We start from the raw sequence: 18,741 nt of genomic DNA, 5'->3' as shown, positions 1-18,741 counted from the left end.
CCATTAAAATGCTCTGTACATGATCCCAAGGCCCCATTTGAAAAGTGACACCAAGAAGAACAACTTCAAACTGAAAATCACAGAGCTGAGTTCCTCCTACTTTCACTCTGCATTTTGGAGAACAGCTCTCCGCTCGGGACCACGCCCACAGTCTCCGCTCCGCCCCATAGAGTCCCATTCTAAAGCCCCTGTCTCCGTTTTTGAGGATTTGAAAAAAAGACGAAAATCACTCCGAGACCATGGGCTATAGCCCATGGCCTCGGACGGCATACTATAGCATGCCGTTTTTCATCATTTTTGAGGATTTGAAAAAAAGACGAAAACCACTCCGAGACAATGGACTATAGCCCATGGTCTTGGAGTGATTTTCGTCTTTTTTTCAAATCCTCAAAAATGATGAAAAACACTCCGAGACCATGGGCTATAGCCCATGGCCTCGGACGGCATACTATAGCATGCCGTTTTTCATAATTTTTGAGGATTAAAAAAAAAGATGAAAATCACTCCGAGACAATGGACTATAGCCCATGGTCTCGGAGTGATTTTCGTCTTTTTTTCAAATCCTCAAAAATGATGAAAAACACTCCGAGACCATGGGCTATAGCCCATGGCCTCGGACGGCATACTATAGCATGCCGTTTTTCATCATTTTTGAGGATTTGAAAAAATGATGAAAATCACTCCGAGACAATGGACTATAGCCCATATATATAGTTTTTCTCAGCTCAATCAACAGGACCAGAACACACCTGGGCTGGCTGCCAGGATAACATCCACCAATGGGGAGGCTGTCTGTGTCCTGTCATGGTTTCTCCTCTGTATTATCTGATTAACATCCACGATAACACTTAAAAGCATTAAAGACACCTTTGATGCACAACACCATTCAAATGCTCTGTACATGATCCCAAGGCCCCATTTGAAAAGTAACACCAAGAAGAACAACTTACAACCTAAAAATAACTGAGAGCTCAGTGGCACCCTTGTTAAGATTATGTCCATGTGAGCCAGAGGTTGTGAGTTCAAATCCAGCTGAGTTCCTGCTAATTTCACCTTGCAGCATGTTTTGGAGAATAACATCCAGAAGAGAACTGGAAAGAGATGGAAAGCTGAGGAGATTCTCAGAGAGCATGGTGGCCTCTGTGATAAGCTGCTGTCTATGTGAACCACAGGTCGTGGGTTCAAGTTCAGCCCATGGCCTCAAACGGCATACTATAGCATGCCATTTTTGAGGATTTGAAAAAAAGACGAAAATCACTCCGAGACCATGGGCTATAGCCCATGGCCTCGGACGGCATACTATAGCATGCCGTTTTTCATCATTTTTGAGGATTTGAAAAAAAGACGAAAATCACTCCGAGACAATGGACTATAGCCCATGGTCTCGGAGTGATTTTCGTATTTCTTTCAAATCCTCAAAAATGATGAAATAAACTCCGAGACCATGGGCTATAGCCCATGGCCTTGGACGGCATACTATAGCATGCCGTTTTTCATCATTTTTGAGGATTTGAAAAAATGACAAAAATCACTCCGAGACAATGGACTATAGCCCATGGTCTCGGAGTGATTTTCGTCTTTTTTTCAAATCCTCAAAAATGATGAAAAACACTCCGAGACCATGGGCTATAGCCCATGGCCTCGGACGGCATACTATAGCATGCCGTTTTTGAGGATTTGAAAAAAAGACGAAAATCACTCGGCATACTATAGCATGCCGTTTTTCATAATTTTTGAGGATTTGAAAAAAAGATGAAAATCACTCCGAGACAATGGACTATAGCCCATGGTCTCGGAGTGATTTTCGTCTTTTTTTCAAATCCTCAAAAATGATGAAAAACACTCCGAGACCATGGGCTATAGCCCATGGCCTCGGACGGCATACTATAGCATGCCGTTTTTCATCATTTTTGAGGATTTGAAAAAATGATGAAAATCACTCCGAGACAATGGACTATAGCCCATATATATAGTTTTTCTCAGCTCAATCAACAGGACCAGAACACACCTGGGCTGGCTGCCAGGATCACATCCACCAATGGGGAGGCTGTCTGTGTCCTGTCATGGTTTCTCCTCTGTATTATCTGATTAACATCCACGATAACACTTAAAAGCATTAAAGACACCTTTGATGCACAACACCATTCAAATGCTCTGTACATGATCCCAAGGCCCCATTTGAAAAGTAACACCAAGAAGAACAACTTACAACCTAAAAATAACTGAGAGCTCAGTGGCACCCTTGTTAAGATTATGTCCATGTGAGCCAGAGGTTGTGAGTTCAAATCCAGCTGAGTTCCTGCTAATTTCACCTTGCAGCATGTTTTGGAGAATAACATCCAGAAGAGAACTGGAAAGAGATGGAAAGCTGAGGAGATTCTCAGAGAGCATGGTGGCCTCTGTGATAAGCTGCTGTCTATGTGAACCACAGGTCGTGGGTTCAAGTTCAGCCCATGGCCTCAAACGGCATACTATAGCATGCCATTTTTGAGGATTTGAAAAAAAGACGAAAATCACTCCGAGACCATGGGCTATAGCCCATGGCCTCGGACGGCATACTATAGCATGTCGTTTTTTCATCATTTTTGAGGATTTGAAAAAAAGACGAAAATCACTCCGAGGCAATGGACTATAGCCCATGGTCTCAGAGTGATTTTCGTCTTTTTTTCAAATCCTCAAAAATGATGAAAAACACTCCAAGACCATGGGCTATAGCCCATGGCCTCGGACGGCATACTATAGCATGTCGTTTTTCATCATTTTTGAGGATTTGAAAAAATGACAAAAATCACTCCGAGACAATGGACTATAGCCCATGGTCTCGGAGTGATTTTCGTCTTTTTTTCAAATCCTCAAAAATGATGAAATAAACTCCGAGACCATGGGCTATAGCCCATGGCCTCGGACGGCATACTATAGCATGCCATTTTTCATCATTTTTGAGGATTTGAAAAAAAGACGAAAATCACTCCGAGACAATGGACTATAGCCCATGGTCTCGGAGTGATTTTCGTCTTTTTTTCAAATCCTCAAAAATTATGAAAAACACTCCGAGACCATGGGCTATAGCCCATGGCCTCGGACGGCATACTATAGCATGTCGTTTTTCATCATTTTTGAGGATTTGAAAAAATGATGAAAATCACTCCGAGACAATGGACTATAGCCCATATATATAGTTTTTCTCAGCTCAATCAACAGGACCAGAACACACCTGGGCTGGCTGCCAGGATAACATCCACCAATGGGGAGGCTGTCTGTGTCCTCTCATGGTTTCTCCTCTGTATTATCTGATTAACATCCACGATAACACATAAAAGCACTAAAGACACCATTGATGCACAGCACCATTCAAATGCTCTGTACATGATCCCAAGGCCCCATTTGAAAAGTAACACCAAGAAAAACAACTTACAACCTAAAAATCACTGAGAGCTCAGTGGCACCCCTGTTAAGATGATGTCCATGTGAGCCAGAGGTTGTGAGTTCAAATCCAGCTGTGTTCCTGCTAATTTCACTTTGCAGCATGTTTTGGAGAATAACATCCAGAAGAGAACTGGAAAGAGATGGAAAGCTGAGGAGATTCTCAGAGAGCATGGTGGCCTCTGTGATAAACGGCTGTCTATGTGAACCACAGGTCGTGGGTTCAAGTTCAGCCCATGGCCTCAGACGGCATACTATAGCATGCCATTTTTGAGGATTTGAAAAAAAGACGAAAATCACTCCGAGACAATGGACTATAGCCCATGGTCTCGGAGTGATTTTCGTCTTTTTTTCAAATCCTCAAAAATGATGAAAAACACTCCGAGACCATGGGCTATAGCCCATGGCCTCGGACGGCATACTATAGCATGCCGTTTTTCATAATTTTTGAGGATTTGAAAAAAAGATGAAAATCACTCCGAGACAATGGACTATAGCCCATGGTCTCGGAGTGATTTTCGTCTTTTTTTCAAATCCTCAAAAATGATGAAAAACACTCCGAGACCATGGGCTATAGCCCATGGCCTCGGACGGCATACTATAGCATGCCGTTTTTCATCATTTTTGAGGATTTGAAAAAATGATGAAAATCACTCCGAGACAATGGACTATAGCCCATATATATAGTTTTTCTCAGCTCAATCAACAGGACCAGAACACACCTGGGCTGGCTGCCAGGATCACATCCACCAATGGGGAGGCTGTCTGTGTCCTGTCATGGTTTCTCCTCTGTATTATCTGATTAACATCCACGATAACACTTAAAAGCATTAAAGACACCTTTGATGCACAACACCATTCAAATGCTCTGTACATGATCCCAAGGCCCCATTTGAAAAGTAACACCAAGAAGAACAACTTACAACCTAAAAATAACTGAGAGCTCAGTGGCACCCTTGTTAAGATTATGTCCATGTGAGCCAGAGGTTGTGAGTTCAAATCCAGCTGAGTTCCTGCTAATTTCACCTTGCAGCATGTTTTGGAGAATAACATCCAGAAGAGAACTGGAAAGAGATGGAAAGCTGAGGAGATTCTCAGAGAGCATGGTGGCCTCTGTGATAAGCTGCTGTCTATGTGAACCACAGGTCGTGGGTTCAAGTTCAGCCCATGGCCTCAAACGGCATACTATAGCATGCCATTTTTGAGGATTTGAAAAAAAGACGAAAATCACTCCGAGACCATGGGCTATAGCCCATGGCCTCGGACGGCATACTATAGCATGCCATTTTTCATCATTTTTGAGGATTTGAAAAAAAGACGAAAATCACTCCGAGACAATGGACTATAGCCCATGGTCTCGGAGTGATTTTCGTCTTTTTTTCAAATCCTCAAAAATTATGAAAAACACTCCGAGACCATGGGCTATAGCCCATGGCCTCGGACGGCATACTATAGCATGTCGTTTTTCATCATTTTTGAGGATTTGAAAAAATGATGAAAATCACTCCGAGACAATGGACTATAGCCCATATATATAGTTTTTCTCAGCTCAATCAACAGGACCAGAACACACCTGGGCTGGCTGCCAGGATAACATCCACCAATGGGGAGGCTGTCTGTGTCCTGTCATGGTTTCTCCTCTGTATTATCTGATTAACATCCACGATAACACATAAAAGCACTAAAGACACCATTGATGCACAGCACCATTCAAATGCTCTGTACATGATCCCAAGGCCCCATTTGAAAAGTAACACCAAGAAAAACAACTTACAACCTAAAAATCACTGAGAGCTCAGTGGCACCCCTGTTAAGATGATGTCCATGTGAGCCAGAGGTTGTGAGTTCAAATCCAGCTGTGTTCCTGCTAATTTCACTTTGCAGCATGTTTTGGAGAATAACATCCAGAAGAGAACTGGAAAGAGATGGAAAGCTGAGGAGATTCTCAGAGAGCATGGTGGCCTCTGTGATAAACGGCTGTCTATGTGAACCACAGGTCGTGGGTTCAAGTTCAGCCCATGGCCTCAGACGGCATACTATAGCATGCCATTTTTGAGGATTTGAAAAAAAGACGAAAATCACTCCGAGACAATGGACTATAGCCCATGGTCTCGGAGTGATTTTCGTCTTTTTTTCAAATCCTCAAAAATGATGAAAAACACTCCGAGACCATGGGCTATAGCCCATGGCCTCGGACGGCATACTATAGCATGCCGTTTTTCATAATTTTTGAGGATTTGAAAAAAAGATGAAAATCACTCCGAGACAATGGACTATAGCCCATGGTCTCGGAGTGATTTTCGTCTTTTTTTCAAATCCTCAAAAATGATGAAAAACACTCCGAGACCATGGGCTATAGCCCATGGCCTCGGACGGCATACTATAGCATGCCGTTTTTCATCATTTTTGAGGATTTGAAAAAATGATGAAAATCACTCCGAGACAATGGACTATAGCCCATATATATAGTTTTTCTCAGCTCAATCAACAGGACCAGAACACACCTGGGCTGGCTGCCAGGATCACATCCACCAATGGGGAGGCTGTCTGTGTCCTGTCATGGTTTCTCCTCTGTATTATCTGATTAACATCCACGATAACACTTAAAAGCATTAAAGACACCTTTGATGCACAACACCATTCAAATGCTCTGTACATGATCCCAAGGCCCCATTTGAAAAGTAACACCAAGAAGAACAACTTACAACCTAAAAATAACTGAGAGCTCAGTGGCACCCTTGTTAAGATTATGTCCATGTGAGCCAGAGGTTGTGAGTTCAAATCCAGCTGAGTTCCTGCTAATTTCACCTTGCAGCATGTTTTGGAGAATAACATCCAGAAGAGAACTGGAAAGAGATGGAAAGCTGAGGAGATTCTCAGAGAGCATGGTGGCCTCTGTGATAAGCTGCTGTCTATGTGAACCACAGGTCGTGGGTTCAAGTTCAGCCCATGGCCTCAAACGGCATACTATAGCATGCCATTTTTGAGGATTTGAAAAAAAGACGAAAATCACTCCGAGACCATGGGCTATAGCCCATGGCCTCGGACGGCATACTATAGCATGTCGTTTTTCATCATTTTTGAGGATTTGAAAAAAAGACGAAAATCACTCCGAGGCAATGGACTATAGCCCATGGTCTCGGAGTGATTTTCGTCTTTTTTTCAAATCCTCAAAAATGATGAAAAACACTCCGAGACCATGGGCTATAGCCCATGGCCTCGGACGGCATACTATAGCATGCCGTTTTTCATCATTTTTGAGGATTTGAAAAAAAGATGAAAATCACTCCGAGACAATGGACTATAGCCCATGGTCTCGGATTGATTTTCGTCTTTTTTTCAAATCCTCAAAAATGATGAAAAACACTCCGAGACCATGGGCTATAGCCCATGGCCTCGGACGGCATACTATAGCATGTCGTTTTTCATCATTTTTGAGGATTTGAAAAAATGACAAAAATCACTCCGAGACAATGGACTATAGCCCATGGTCTCGGAGTGATTTTCGTCTTTTTTTCAAATCCTCAAAAATGATGAAATAAACTCCGAGACCATGGGCTATAGCCCATGGCCTCGGACGGCATACTATAGCATGCCATTTTTCATCATTTTTGAGGATTTGAAAAAAAGACGAAAATCACTCCGAGACAATGGACTATAGCCCATGGTCTCGGAGTGATTTTCGTCTTTTTTTCAAATCCTCAAAAATGATGAAATAAACTCCGAGACCATGGGCTATAGCCCATGGCCTCGGACGGCATACTATAGCATGCCATTTTTCATCATTTTTGAGGATTTGAAAAAAAGACGAAAATCACTCCGAGACAATGGACTATAGCCCATGGTCTCGGAGTGATTTTCGTCTTTTTTTCAAATCCTCAAAAATTATGAAAAACACTCCGAGACCATGGGCTATAGCCCATGGCCTCGGACGGCATACTATAGCATGTCGTTTTTCATCATTTTTGAGGATTTGAAAAAATGATGAAAATCACTCCGAGACAATGGACTATAGCCCATATATATAGTTTTTCTCAGCTCAATCAACAGGACCAGAACACACCTGGGCTGGCTGCCAGGATAACATCCACCAATGGGGAGGCTGTCTGTGTCCTGTCATGGTTTCTCCTCTGTATTATCTGATTAACATCCACGATAACACATAAAAGCACTAAAGACACCATTGATGCACAGCACCATTCAAATGCTCTGTACATGATCCCAAGGCCCCATTTGAAAAGTAACACCAAGAAAAACAACTTACAACCTAAAAATCACTGAGAGCTCAGTGGCACCCCTGTTAAGATGATGTCCATGTGAGCCAGAGGTTGTGAGTTCAAATCCAGCTGTGTTCCTGCTAATTTCACTTTGCAGCATGTTTTGGAGAATAACATCCAGAAGAGAACTGGAAAGAGATGGAAAGCTGAGGAGATTCTCAGAGAGCATGGTGGCCTCTGTGATAAACGGCTGTCTATGTGAACCACAGGTCGTGGGTTCAAGTTCAGCCCATGGCCTCAGACGGCATACTATAGCATGCCATTTTTGAGGATTTGAAAAAAAGACGAAAATCACTCCGAGACAATGGACTATAGCCCATGGTCTCGGAGTGATTTTCGTCTTTTTTTCAAATCCTCAAAAATGATGAAAAACACTCCGAGACCATGGGCTATAGCCCATGGCCTCGGACGGCATACTATAGCATGCCGTTTTTCATAATTTTTGAGGATTTGAAAAAAAGATGAAAATCACTCCGAGACAATGGACTATTGCCCATGGTCTCGGAGTGATTTTCGTCTTTTTTTCAAATCCTCAAAAATGATGAAAAACACTCCGAGACCATGGGCTATAGCCCATGGCCTCGGACGGCATACTATAGCATGCCGTTTTTCATCATTTTTGAGGATTTGAAAAAATGATGAAAATCACTCCGAGACAATGGACTATAGCCCATATATATAGTTTTTCTCAGCTCAATCAACAGGACCAGAACACACCTGGGCTGGCTGCCAGGATCACATCCACCAATGGGGAGGCTGTCTGTGTCCTGTCATGGTTTCTCCTCTGTATTATCTGATTAACATCCACGATAACACTTAAAAGCATTAAAGACACCTTTGATGCACAACACCATTCAAATGCTCTGTACATGATCCCAAGGCCCCATTTGAAAAGTAACACCAAGAAGAACAACTTACAACCTAAAAATAACTGAGAGCTCAGTGGCACCCTTGTTAAGATTATGTCCATGTGAGCCAGAGGTTGTGAGTTCAAATCCAGCTGAGTTCCTGCTAATTTCACCTTGCAGCATGTTTTGGAGAATAACATCCAGAAGAGAACTGGAAAGAGATGGAAAGCTGAGGAGATTCTCAGAGAGCATGGTGGCCTCTGTGATAAGCTGCTGTCTATGTGAACCACAGGTCGTGGGTTCAAGTTCAGCCCATGGCCTCAAACGGCATACTATAGCATGCCATTTTTGAGGATTTGAAAAAAAGACGAAAATCACTCCGAGACCATGGGCTATAGCCCATGGCCTCGGACGGCATACTATAGCATGTCGTTTTTCATCATTTTTGAGGATTTGAAAAAAAGACGAAAATCACTCCGAGGCAATGGACTATAGCCCATGGTCTCGGAGTGATTTTCGTCTTTTTTTCAAATCCTCAAAAATGATGAAAAACACTCCGAGACCATGGGCTATAGCCCATGGCCTCGGACGGCATACTATAGCATGTCGTTTTTCATCATTTTTGAGGATTTGAAAAAATGACAAAAATCACTCCGAGACAATGGACTATAGCCCATGGTCTCGGAGTGATTTTCGTCTTTTTTCAAATCCTCAAAAATGATGAAATAAACTCCGAGACCATGGGCTATAGCCCATGGCCTCGGACGGCATACTATAGCATGCCATTTTTCATCATTTTTGAGGATTTGAAAAAAAGACGAAAATCACTCCGAGACAATGGACTATAGCCCATGGTCTCGGAGTGATTTTCGTCTTTTTTTCAAATCCTCAAAAATTATGAAAAACACTCCGAGACCATGGGCTATAGCCCATGGCCTCGGACGGCATACTATAGCATGTCGTTTTTCATCATTTTTGAGGATTTGAAAAAATGATGAAAATCACTCCGAGACAATGGACTATAGCCCATATATATAGTTTTTCTCAGCTCAATCAACAGGACCAGAACACACCTGGGCTGGCTGCCAGGATAACATCCACCAATGGGGAGGCTGTCTGTGTCCTGTCATGGTTTCTCCTCTGTATTATCTGATTAACATCCACGATAACACATAAAAGCACTAAAGACACCATTGATGCACAGCACCATTCAAATGCTCTGTACATGATCCCAAGGCCCCATTTGAAAAGTAACACCAAGAAAAACAACTTACAACCTAAAAATCACTGAGAGCTCAGTGGCACCCCTGTTAAGATGATGTCCATGTGAGCCAGAGGTTGTGAGTTCAAATCCAGCTGTGTTCCTGCTAATTTCACTTTGCAGCATGTTTTGGAGAATAACATCCAGAAGAGAACTGGAAAGAGATGGAAAGCTGAGGAGATTCTCAGAGAGCATGGTGGCCTCTGTGATAAACGGCTGTCTATGTGAACCACAGGTCGTGGGTTCAAGTTCAGCCCATGGCCTCAGACGGCATACTATAGCATGCCATTTTTGAGGATTTGAAAAAAAGACGAAAATCACTCCGAGACAATGGACTATAGCCCATGGTCTCGGAGTGATTTTCGTCTTTTTTTCAAATCCTCAAAAATGATGAAAAACACTCCGAGACCATGGGCTATAGCCCATGGCCTCGGACGGCATACTATAGCATGCCGTTTTTCATAATTTTTGAGGATTTGAAAAAAAGATGAAAATCACTCCGAGACAATGGACTATAGCCCATGGTCTCGGAGTGATTTTCGTCTTTTTTCAAATCCTCAAAAATGATGAAATAAACTCCGAGACCATGGGCTATAGCCCATGGCCTCGGACGGCATACTATAGCATGCCATTTTTCATCATTTTTGAGGATTTGAAAAAAAGACGAAAATCACTCCGAGACAATGGACTATAGCCCATGGTCTCGGAGTGATTTTCGTCTTTTTTTCAAATCCTCAAAAATTATGAAAAACACTCCGAGACCATGGGCTATAGCCCATGGCCTCGGACGGCATACTATAGCATGTCGTTTTTCATCATTTTTGAGGATTTGAAAAAATGATGAAAATCACTCCGAGACAATGGACTATAGCCCATATATATAGTTTTTCTCAGCTCAATCAACAGGACCAGAACACACCTGGGCTGGCTGCCAGGATAACATCCACCAATGGGGAGGCTGTCTGTGTCCTGTCATGGTTTCTCCTCTGTATTATCTGATTAACATCCACGATAACACATAAAAGCACTAAAGACACCATTGATGCACAGCACCATTCAAATGCTCTGTACATGATCCCAAGGCCCCATTTGAAAAGTAACACCAAGAAAAACAACTTACAACCTAAAAATCACTGAGAGCTCAGTGGCACCCCTGTTAAGATGATGTCCATGTGAGCCAGAGGTTGTGAGTTCAAATCCAGCTGTGTTCCTGCTAATTTCACTTTGCAGCATGTTTTGGAGAATAACATCCAGAAGAGAACTGGAAAGAGATGGAAAGCTGAGGAGATTCTCAGAGAGCATGGTGGCCTCTGTGATAAACGGCTGTCTATGTGAACCACAGGTCGTGGGTTCAAGTTCAGCCCATGGCCTCAGACGGCATACTATAGCATGCCATTTTTGAGGATTTGAAAAAAAGACGAAAATCACTCCGAGACAATGGACTATAGCCCATGGTCTCGGAGTGATTTTCGTCTTTTTTTCAAATCCTCAAAAATGATGAAAAACACTCCGAGACCATGGGCTATAGCCCATGGCCTCGGACGGCATACTATAGCATGCCGTTTTTCATAATTTTTGAGGATTTGAAAAAAAGATGAAAATCACTCCGAGACAATGGACTATAGCCCATGGTCTCGGAGTGATTTTCGTCTTTTTTTCAAATCCTCAAAAATGATGAAAAACACTCCGAGACCATGGGCTATAGCCCATGGCCTCGGACGGCATACTATAGCATGCCGTTTTTCATCATTTTTGAGGATTTGAAAAAATGATGAAAATCACTCCGAGACAATGGACTATAGCCCATATATATAGTTTTTCTCAGCTCAATCAACAGGACCAGAACACACCTGGGCTGGCTGCCAGGATCACATCCACCAATGGGGAGGCTGTCTGTGTCCTGTCATGGTTTCTCCTCTGTATTATCTGATTAACATCCACGATAACACTTAAAAGCATTAAAGACACCTTTGATGCACAACACCATTCAAATGCTCTGTACATGATCCCAAGGCCCCATTTGAAAAGTAACACCAAGAAGAACAACTTACAACCTAAAAATAACTGAGAGCTCAGTGGCACCCTTGTTAAGATTATGTCCATGTGAGCCAGAGGTTGTGAGTTCAAATCCAGCTGAGTTCCTGCTAATTTCACCTTGCAGCATGTTTTGGAGAATAACATCCAGAAGAGAACTGGAAAGAGATGGAAAGCTGAGGAGATTCTCAGAGAGCATGGTGGCCTCTGTGATAAGCTGCTGTCTATGTGAACCACAGGTCGTGGGTTCAAGTTCAGCCCATGGCCTCAAACGGCATACTATAGCATGCCATTTTTGAGGATTTGAAAAAAAGACGAAAATCACTCCGAGACCATGGGCTATAGCCCATGGCCTCGGACGGCATACTATAGCATGTCGTTTTTCATCATTTTTGAGGATTTGAAAAAAAGACGAAAATCACTCCGAGGCAATGGACTATAGCCCATGGTCTCGGAGTGATTTTCGTCTTTTTTTCAAATCCTCAAAAATGATGAAAAACACTCCGAGACCATGGGCTATAGCCCATGGCCTCGGACGGCATACTATAGCATGCCGTTTTTCATCATTTTTGAGGATTTGAAAAAAAGATGAAAATCACTCCGAGACAATGGACTATAGCCCATGGTCTCGGATTGATTTTCGTCTTTTTTTCAAATCCTCAAAAATGATGAAAAACACTCCGAGACCATGGGCTATAGCCCATGGCCTCGGACGGCATACTATAGCATGTCGTTTTTCATCATTTTTGAGGATTTGAAAAAATGACAAAAATCACTCCGAGACAATGGACTATAGCCCATGGTCTCGGATTGATTTTCGTCTTTTTTTCAAATCCTCAAAAATGATGAAAAACACTCCGAGACCATGGGCTATAGCCCATGGCCTCGGACGGCATACTATAGCATGTCGTTTTTCATCATTTTTGAGGATTTGAAAAAATGACAAAAATCACTCCGAGACAATGGACTATAGCCCATGGTCTCGGAGTGATTTTCGTCTTTTTTTCAAATCCTCAAAAATGATGAAAAACACTCCGAGACCATGGGCTATAGCCCATGGCCTCGGACGGCATACTATAGCATGCCGTTTTTCATAATTTTTGAGGATTTGAAAAAAAGATGAAAATCACTCCGAGACAATGGACTATAGCCCATGGTCTCGGAGTGATTTTCGTCTTTTTTTCAAATCCTCAAAAATGATGAAAAACACTCCGAGACCATGGGCTATAGCCCATGGCCTCGGACGGCATACTATAGCATGCCGTTTTTCATCATTTTTGAGGATTTGAAAAAATGATGAAAATCACTCCGAGACAATGGACTATAGCCCATATATATAGTTTTTCTCAGCTCAATCAACAGGACCAGAACACACCTGGGCTGGCTGCCAGGATCACATCCACCAATGGGGAGGCTGTCTGTGTCCTGTCATGGTTTCTCCTCTGTATTATCTGATTAACATCCACGATAACACTTAAAAGCATTAAAGACACCTTTGATGCACAACACCATTCAAATGCTCTGTACATGATCCCAAGGCCCCATTTGAAAAGTAACACCAAGAAGAACAACTTACAACCTAAAAATAACTGAGAGCTCAGTGGCACCCTTGTTAAGATTATGTCCATGTGAGCCAGAGGTTGTGAGTTCAAATCCAGCTGAGTTCCTGCTAATTTCACCTTGCAGCATGTTTTGGAGAATAACATCCAGAAGAGAACTGGAAAGAGATGGAAAGCTGAGGAGATTCTCAGAGAGCATGGTGGCCTCTGTGATAAGCTGCTGTCTATGTGAACCACAGGTCGTGGGTTCAAGTTCAGCCCATGGCCTCAAACGGCATACTATAGCATGCCATTTTTGAGGATTTGAAAAAAAGACGAAAATCACTCCGAGACCATGGGCTATAGCCCATGGCCTCGGACGGCATACTATAGCATGTCGTTTTTCATCATTTTTGAGGATTTGAAAAAAAGACGAAAATCACTCCGAGGCAATGGACTATAGCCCATGGTCTCGGAGTGATTTTCGTCTTTTTTTCAAATCCTCAAAAATGATGAAAAACACTCCGAGACCATGGGCTATAGCCCATGGCCTCGGACGGCATACTATAGCATGCCGTTTTTCATCATTTTTGAGGATTTGAAAAAAAGATGAAAATCACTCCGAGACAATGGACTATAGCCCATGGTCTCGGATTGATTTTCGTCTTTTTTTCAAATCCTCAAAAATGATGAAAAACACTCCGAGACCATGGGCTATAGCCCATGGCCTCGGACGGCATACTATAGCATGTCGTTTTTCATCATTTTTGAGGATTTGAAAAAATGACAAAAATCACTCCGAGACAATGGACTATAGCCCATGGTCTCGGAGTGATTTTCGTCTTTTTTTCAAATCCTCAAAAATGATGAAATAAACTCCGAGACCATGGGCTATAGCCCATGGCCTCGGACGGCATACTATAGCATGCCATTTTTCATCATTTTTGAGGATTTGAAAAAAAGACGAAAATCACTCCGAGACAATGGACTATAGCCCATGGTCTCGGAGTGATTTTCGTCTTTTTTTCAAATCCTCAAAAATGATGAAATAAACTCCGAGACCATGGGCTATAGCCCATGGCCTCGGACGGCATACTATAGCATGCCATTTTTCATCATTTTTGAGGATTTGAAAAAAAGACGAAAATCACTCCGAGACAATGGACTATAGCCCATGGTCTCGGAGTGATTTTCGTCTTTTTTTCAAATCCTCAAAAATTATGAAAAACACTCCGAGACCATGGGCTATAGCCCATGGCCTCGGACGGCATACTATAGCATGTCGTTTTTCATCATTTTTGAGGATTTGAAAAAATGATGAAAATCACTCCGAGACAATGGACTATAGCCCATATATATAGTTTTTCTCAGCTCAATCAACAGGACCAGAACACACCTGGGCTGGCTGCCAGGATAACATCCACCAATGGGGAGGCTGTCTGTGTCCTGTCATGGTTTCTCCTCTGTATTATCTGATTAACATCCACGATAACACATAAAAGCACTAAAGACACCATTGATGCACAGCACCATTCAAATGCTCTGTACATGATCCCAAGGCCCCATTTGAAAAGTAACACCAAGAAAAACAACTTACAACCTAAAAATCACTGAGAGCTCAGTGGCACCCCTGTTAAGATGATGTCCATGTGAGCCAGAGGTTGTGAGTTCAAATCCAGCTGTGTTCCTGCTAATTTCACTTTGCAGCATGTTTTGGAGAATAACATCCAGAAGAGAACTGGAAAGAGATGGAAAGCTGAGGAGATTCTCAGAGAGCATGGTGGCCTCTGTGATAAACTGCTGTCTATGTGAACCACAGGTCGTGGGTTCAAGTTCAGCCCATGGCCTCAGACGGCATACTATAGCATGCCATTTTTGAGGATTTGGAAAAAAGACGAAATCACTCCGAGACAATGGACTATAGCCCATGGTCTCGGAGTGATTTTCGTCTTTTTTTCAAATCCTCAAAAATGATGAAAAACACTCCGAGACCATGGGCTATAGCCCATGGCCTCGGACGGCATACTATAGCATGTCGTTTTTCATCATTTTTGAGGATTTGAAAAAAATACGAAAATCACTCCGAGACAATGGACTATAGCCCATGGTCTCGGAGTGATTTTCGTCTTTTTTTCAAATCCTCAAAAATGATGAAAAACACTCCGAGACCATGGGCTATAGCCCATGGCCTCGGACGGCATACTATAGCATGTCGTTTTTCATCATTTTTGAGGATTTGAAAAAATGACAAAAATCACTCCGAGACAATGGACTATAGCCCATGGTCTCGGAGTGATTTTCGTCTTTTTTTCAAATCCTCAAAAATGATGAAATAAACTCCGAGACCATGGGCTATAGCCCATGGCCTCAGACGGCATACTATAGCATGCCGTTTTTCATCATTTTTGAGGATTTGAAAAAAAGACGAAAATCACTCCGAGACAATGGATTATAGCCCATGGTCTCGGAGAGATTTTCGTCTTTTTTTCAAATCCTAAAAAATTATGAAAAACACTCCGAGACCATGGGCTATAGCCCATGGCCTCGGACGGCATACTATAGCATGTCGTTTTTCATCATTTTTGAGGATTTGAAAAAAAGATGAAAATCACTCCGAGACAATGGACTATAGCCCATGGTCTCGGAGTGATTTTCGTCTTTTTTTCAAATCCTCAAAAATGATGAAAAACACTCCGAGACCATGGGCTATAGCCCATGGCCTCGGACGGCATACTATAGCATTCCGTTTTTCATCATTTTTGAGGATTAAAAAAATGACGAAAATCACTCCGAGACAATGGACTATAGCCCATGATCTCGGAGTGATTTTCGTCTTTTTTTCAAATCCTCAAAAATGATGAAAAACACTCCGAGACCATGGGCTATAGCCCATGGCCTCGGACGGCATACTATAGCATGCCGTTTTTCATCATTTTTGAGGATTTGATAAAAAGATGAAAATCACTCCGAGACAATGGACTATAGCCCATGGTCTCGGATTGATTTTCGTCTTTTTTTCAAATCCTCAAAAATGATGAAAAACACTCCGAGACCATGGGCTATAGCCCATGGCCTCGGACGGCATACTATAGCATGTCGTTTTTCATCATTTTTGAGGATTTGAAAAAATGACAAAAATCACTCCGAGACAATGGACTATAGCCCATATATATAGTTTTTCTCAGCTCAATCAACAGGACCAGAACACACCTGGGCTGGCTGCCAGGATCACATCCACCAATGGGGAGGCTGTCTGTGTCCTGTCATGGTTTCTCCTCTGTATTATCTGATTAACATCCACGATAACACTTAAAAGCATTAAAGACACCTTTGATGCACAACACCATTCAAATGCTCTGTACATGATCCCAAGGCCCCATTTGAAAAGTAACACCAAGAAGAACAACTTACAACCTAAAAATAACTGAGAGCTCAGTGGCACCCTTGTTAAGATTATGTCCATGTGAGCCAGAGGTTGTGAGTTCAAATCCAGCTGAGTTCCTGCTAATTTCACCTTGCAGCATGTTTTGGAGAATAACATCCAGAAGAGAACTGGAAAGAGATGGAAAGCTGAGGAGATTCTCAGAGAGCATGGTGGCCTCTGTGATAAGCTCCTGTCTATGTGAACCACAGGTCGTGGGTTCAAGTTCAGCCCATGGCCTCAAACGGCATACTATAGCATGCCATTTTTGAGGATTTGAAAAAAAGACGAAAATCACTCCGAGACCATGGGCTATAGCCCATGGCCTCGGACGGCATACTATAGCATGTCGTTTTTCATCATTTTTGAGGATTTGAAAAAAAGACGAAAATCACTCCGAGGCAATGGACTATAGCCCATGGTCTCGGAGTGATTTTCGTCTTTTTTTCAAATCCTCAAAAATGATGAAAAACACTCCGAGACCATGGGCTATAGCCCATGGCCTCGGACGGCATACTATAGCATGTCGTTTTTCATCATTTTTGAGGATTTGAAAAAATGTCAAAAATCACTCCGAGACAATGGACTATAGCCCATGGTCTCGGAGTGATTTTCGTCTTTTTTTCAAATCCTCAAAAATGATGAAATAAACTCCGAGACCATGGGCTATAGCCCATGGCCTCGGACGGCATACTATAGCATGCCATTTTTCATCATTTTTGAGGATTTGAAAAAAAGACGAAAATCACTCCGAGACAATGGACTATAGCCCATGGTCTCGGAGTGATTTTCGTCTTTTTTTCAAATCCTCAAAAATTATGAAAAACACTCCGAGACCATGGGCTATAGCCCATGGCCTCGGACGGCATACTATAGCATGTCGTTTTTCATCATTTTTGAGGATTTGAAAAAATGATGAAAATCACTCCGAGACAATGGACTATAGCCCATATATATAGTTTTTCTCAGCTCAATCAACAGGACCAGAACACACCTGGGCTGGCTGCCAGGATAACATCCACCAATGGGGAGGCTGTCTGTGTCCTGTCATGGTTTCTCCTCTGTATTATCTGATTAACATCCACGATAACACATAAAAGCACTAAAGACACCATTGATGCACAGCACCATTCAAATGCTCTGTACATGATCCCAAGGCCCCATTTGAAAAGTAACACCAAGAAAAACAACTTACAACCTAAAAATCACTGAGAGCTCAGTGGCACCCCTGTTAAGATGATGTCCATGTGAGCCAGAGGTTGTGAGTTCAAATCCAGCTGTGTTCCTGCTAATTTCACTTTGCAGCATGTTTTGGAGAATAACATCCAGAAGAGAACTGGAAAGAGATGGAAAGCTGAGGAGATTCTCAGAGAGCATGGTGGCCTCTGTGATAAACGGCTGTCTATGTGAACCACAGGTCGTGGGTTCAAGTTCAGCCCATGGCCTCAGACGGCATACTATAGCATGCCATTTTTGAGGATTTGAAAAAAAGACGAAATCACTCCGAGACAATGGACTATAGCCCATGGTCTCGGAGTGATTTTCGTCTTTTTTTCAAATCCTCAAAAATGATGAAAAACACTCCGAGACCATGGGCTATAGCCCATGGCCTCGGACGGCATACTATAGCATGTCGTTTTTCATCATTTTTGAGGATTTGAAAAAATGACAAAAATCACTCCGAGACAATGGACTATAGCCCATGGTCTCGGAGTGATTTTCGTCTTTTTTTCAAATCCTCAAAAATGATGAAAAACACTCCGAGACCATGGGCTATAGCCCATGGCCTCGGACGGCATACCATAGCATTCCGTTTTTCATCATTTTTGAGGATTTGAAAAAAAGACGAAAATCACTCCGAGACAATGGACTATAGCCCATGGTCTCGGAGTGATTTTCGTCTTTTTTTCAAATCCTCAAAAATGATGAAAAACACTCC

The sequence above is a fragment of the Electrona antarctica genome (genome assembly GCF_951216825.1).
Source record: "Electrona antarctica genome assembly, chromosome: 20".
Taxonomy (NCBI): Eukaryota; Metazoa; Chordata; class Actinopteri; order Myctophiformes; family Myctophidae; genus Electrona; species Electrona antarctica.
The sequence above is the reverse complement of the archived record's forward strand: the minus strand, read 5'-3'. Positions refer to the sequence as shown.